We start from the raw sequence: 4,868 nt of genomic DNA, 5'->3' as shown, positions 1-4,868 counted from the left end.
AGAGCAAGATAATGGCTGGAGAAGTTCTGTTTCAACCAACACCTGAACTAGGTGTAGGGTAATACGTTACTCGTTCATATCAGTGTATAAAAAAGCAGTCACAGAAGATACGTCTTTCCACTGCCCCTCAGCCACACAGAGCCCTGCTGCTGACCGAGCTGTGCTTTGTAAACAAGAAACCTGGTCAAGAGCCTTTGCCCACCTACCCAACACTGTCATCTTTCAGGCAGTTTGATCTGCTGGCCTAGCTACCTGGCTAGAGCTGTGACAACACAACACACACAAGCAACCCACAACAGGTGTCATTGTTTCAGAGACCCCAGCACCATGGCAGGGGTGTGTGATGGTTCTATACGGGTGGCACATTCTGCGGTGATTAGCCTATAATAGAGGAGGGAGGATACCACATGGCACTGATGGCGCAACACCATGAGACACAGCCAATGTGGATTGTCCTAAGAGGGGGCCGGGCACCCACAGCTCCTACTGGTTCCCAAGGGAGATGCAGAACTCAGCTCTGCTCAGAATGGGCCCATTGTGACGGAGGCGGAACATTCCATCATAAGGGCAGTGACTGAAACCAACAGAGACAGAGACAGACTGGGAAGAGACCCAGGCATAAGCCTTCACAGGCAAGGGCTGAATAAGTCCCACTCCATCCAAATCACAGGGAAGGAGCTGGCCATGAGCCTGGCACAAGCAGAGCCCAGCTGGTGACCAAATCTGAAGTGTAAGTTGACGAATTTCCGAGTTTTTAGAGCCAGACTGAGCCCTCCCCCTACAGCTCCTCTGGCAGGGATTTGGGGCTGGTCACTTTGCTCACTTTGCCCAAATAAGGAGGGAGGGGGGACAATGACCCATGACTCAGTTGTGATGCAGTCATTTTATTAGGTCAGTCACCGTGGGCTACAGCATTTCACACCAGGACGCCACACAGAGCACATGGCTACTGCCTGTGGGTATGAAGATGGGGACCATGGCAAGGCAGTATGGTCTTCTGGCACTCAGTTTCCTCCTAATCTAAAGATGGGAAGGAGACACAGCAGGACAAAGGAGGAAGGAAATGCAGGGCCAAGGTTGGTGGGTAGAGGGAGGTATCGATAAGGGAGGAGGGGGAGAAATTGGACTAGCTAAGAAAGAAACACTAGAGAGGAGAGACTAGAGGGAGAGGAGAGAAAGGGGCAGGCAAAAAGGATACAGGAGAAGAGACAGGAGTAGAACAGAAGAAGTGGATGGGATTGTGGGAGAGACTTTGGATGATTCCTTTAGGATCCTGTAGAACCCTGATTTCCTTTGCCAAGATAGCAGCAAAACAGGATGCATTTGTACAATGCAAACAGGAAAGAGTACAAGTGTCATCAGCTTTCCAGAGATGACATTGCAACAACCTGGTTCTGCTGATGTGATCATTGCATCTAATCTATCAGAGGTTCCTATTGTACCACGTAAGACGTAAAAAGAGAAAATGAGTCTTCTTATCAAAAAGTGAGGGATTCACCTTCTCATAGCAATGTAGAGGAAACTAACCAACCTGATTCTACTTTCAGGTAAAGGCAGTGAATCCATCTTTCGTTGTCAAAGTCTACTAGCAAGTTTTGTAAGTATAAAGCAATGTACAGAACCAAAGCTGCTGAAAGGTCAGAGAATTATCTACTTGCTCCATTCGAAGATAAGGAAATAGTAAGTTATACCCACTAGATTTTAAACAATACAGTTGATTGTACAGAGAGAAACAAACAAACCGATACAGCAGTTCATCCCACAGAAGGTATGCATTTTACTTACTCTTAACAAATTAATCCAAGGACAAATCATTGACATTTGTTTCCTGACTAAAATACTGTCTGTCAAACAGCTCTTTGCAGCAGGCCCTATTTTGAGATGAAAAGATGCAGTTTCCAGGAAGAAATTAGTTGACCTAACTGATCCATCCTTTTTGGGAGGTAAGAAATACATTACACATTCCATTGCCTACAACAGTCAATGGTTCTGGTCATATTCACAGGTGGAAGAAATGGTAACTTGTGAAATCTGCATGTCTCTAAAGAAAGGAAGTTAAGACACACAAGGACACAAGAAGCTGCTCTACAGAACACTGGAACACAAACTGGGAGCTCCTTCAAACGTAAGGAAAGCAGCTGGCAATTCTAACCCGTGATTGCAATAGCACCTCTTTTTTCCTTTCCAGATAGTGCTGTGGATTGTTCCTACAAGGCAGTAGCAGTTATGTTATTTCAAACAAAAATAAAACTAATTGCAGCATAAAAAGGAGCTTTAATCTTCCCTTCCATTTTCAGAGATGAGTTAATCCACAACTGCAGGATTGATCATTCTTGCCTATGGATAAAAGGGAAGAAGAAATCAGTGGAACTGATCATTTCTATCAAGAGGTAAGAAATCCATCTCCTCAGAGTGCAGGGCCAGGAATAACAGTTTCCATTTCTATTTTTAGGTGAAATGAAAGTCTTATCATTCAAGGGAGGAAGATAGGAAGCTGCTGAAGAAAGGGTTAAGTCAGACAGGTGCTATACCTGCCCAGAGGGGAAAAAATTCCTTCTAGTCCAGAAAAAAACAAAAATTTGCCAATTTTGTGCTTCAAGTTTTAATCCATCTAGCTGGCCATAAGCATCCAAGAATCAAAGCCATGCCATAGAACATCATGACGAGCAGGTGGGCACTGAAAATTCTAATGATCTGGCTGCTAAGGAACAGTCTCCATTGAAAGTGCTTCATAGCTGGTAACGAGTCATAATAACAATAAAATTCTGTCAAACATTGATGATTGCAGGTTTTCCTGATTTGAAATGTGAACAGATGGCCATTCCTACTAGGAAGAAGGGAGGGGAAATGGCTTTCCTCCTCAAGAGGTAAGAAATACCAGACTCCACATAGCCATGTGTATATCAAGCAGTGTTGATTTCACTTTCAGGTAGAAGAACTGGTTGTTGACCTTACCTGAGCAAAGCAAATACAAAACTTAAAGCCTCATGGACTTTCCCGGTTCTCAACCCATGGAGGAAATAACAGTCTCTTGTGATTGGAATCAAGGAAATAAAGGTCAGTTATTTCAAACAGGTCGGTTAGATGCAAATCCAAATTGGAAGCAATTCAGCAGCACATCACACACTGAGGTGAGCATTTCAGTTTCCCTGGTTGTCAGATGTAACAGCTGCTAAAACCACACTTACACACCAAATGAATCAATCAATCTGGCACTCATTGATTATTACTGCAGATCACATATCTCCAGATGGAAGGAGACCAGAGGACTATTGTGCTCTAGAAGGGATTAATGCAATTGGAATGAGCTGAGCCAGGCATATCAGTTGGTAAGAAAAACCAAAAAACTCCTTTTTTAACATTGGAGTGGAAATGAATGGATCCTCTCATTTTTCAGATGTGGGAAATACAGCTGATCTGAACTCTGAGGGTGAGAAAACTTCAGGAAGTTCCTAAAAGATCCCTCACTGAGGCCAAGAGGTAAGGAACTCACCTGAGAATGCTGGAGAAGGAATTAATGTATCCTGGGTTTCCTTTTCAGGTGACAGAAATGCAGCCAATTGAATCTCACAGGGATTGAAAGCTATAAGCAGTCGCATTATTAAGAATAAAGGAAGATGAAACCAAATCTGCAGAGAGGAAGGAAAGTTTTCCTTCCGTGACTAAAATGGAGAGACTCATCACCATCAAGTTTCAAATCCACAATGTGGCAGACCGACAAGGCGGTGAGTGTTTGTGGTTCCGTTGTACAAAGTACTTGACAATCTGTTCCTTTTAGCAACATTTCTGGGACCGTAAAACCAATGAGCAACCACATTCCTTGTCCAACTTTGACCCCTACAGCCATGGCTGGGCTTTTCGAGAACTAACTTGCAAAGCAGATTTACCTTTTCAGGAGATCAGGGTTACAGATGCTCAGATTTTCCAGCTCCAATGAATGGCTCAAAGCCATTCCTATCATCCTGAAGGACAATTGGTTCTCTGAAGATATGAAACCCCAGACACTCCATTCAACAGAGCCACAAAATTGGCTCTGAGGAGAGGTAAGAGAAGCATGTGACAAGCCTAACAAATGTGCAAACCATCAGCTCCACAAAATTGCTAACTTATGTTGTCCCAATGAGTTTGTTACAGGTGATCACACATCTCAGAGTCTGAGAGGAGCCAAGGGGATGCATCGTTGTCAAGAGGGGAGGAACCTGCTTATCACGGCTGAGTGTAATTCAGTGGTTGTACTTTCAGAGGAAGGAAACAGCCTGTGTTGACCTCATTCAAGAAACAATGTTCAAAAGTTGCATGGGGCATTATTGAGTTAAGAGAAGAGTGGGTTCCATCAACTGAGATGCAAGAAGGGGGCTGCATGGGAGAAGAGGAAAGCCCTGGAGATTGGTTAATACAGGGACACAGACCAGGGCCAGACAAGACAGGGTATGTAGCCATTGTGACCAGTGGGTCCTTGCTCGCATGCACAGGGTGAAACCGATCGCCATATTTGGGATCAGGAAGGAATTTTCCTCCAGAGCAGATTGGCTAGAGGCTCTGGAGGTTTTTCGCCTTCCTCTGGGGCATTGAGCAAGGACCAGCCCTTTGGGCCATTTAGAAACAGACAATAAAATCCATCAAAGACAACTTGTCTCTCTTTGTCTTCTGTATTAGCTACAGACCCGTCCTGTGCCCCTCGGCCATGCCCATGCACCCAGTCATGCAGCGGGGGAAGAGTTCCACCTGAGTGTGCTGCCCCTCCCCTGCTCAGCTCCAGCATGGTACCCCACATGGCTCTTCCAATCCAGCAAGGCCCCAGTGCAGGAGAGAATGGCCCATCATCCCCCGAGGGAGACAAGTGTGTGCATGGCCCCCACAGGATGGTG

The 4,868-nt window shown here is 45.0% G+C and overlaps 1 long non-coding RNA gene across 2 annotated transcripts; it reads left to right on the top strand.

Annotated features, from left to right (window-relative positions):
• Positions 1-911: 911 nt before the first annotated feature.
• LOC142819108 (uncharacterized) lies at positions 912-4,644 on the top strand. 2 transcript variants are annotated; one of them, XR_016347569.1, is made up of 3 exons: positions 912-1,076; positions 1,548-2,670; positions 2,789-4,644. It is a non-coding gene; the product is annotated as an uncharacterized LOC142819108 (long non-coding RNA). The 2 variants fall into 2 exon arrangements; XR_016347570.1 differs by having other exon boundaries at positions 915-1,076; positions 1,548-2,125; positions 2,298-4,644.
• Positions 4,645-4,868: the final 224 nt, after the last annotated feature.

This window comes from Pelodiscus sinensis, chromosome 20, assembly GCF_052426305.1.
Source record: "Pelodiscus sinensis isolate ZL-2025 chromosome 20, ASM5242630v1, whole genome shotgun sequence".
Lineage (NCBI taxonomy): Eukaryota > Metazoa > Chordata > Testudines > Trionychidae > Pelodiscus > Pelodiscus sinensis.
This window is presented reverse-complemented; position numbering and strand designations above follow the sequence as displayed.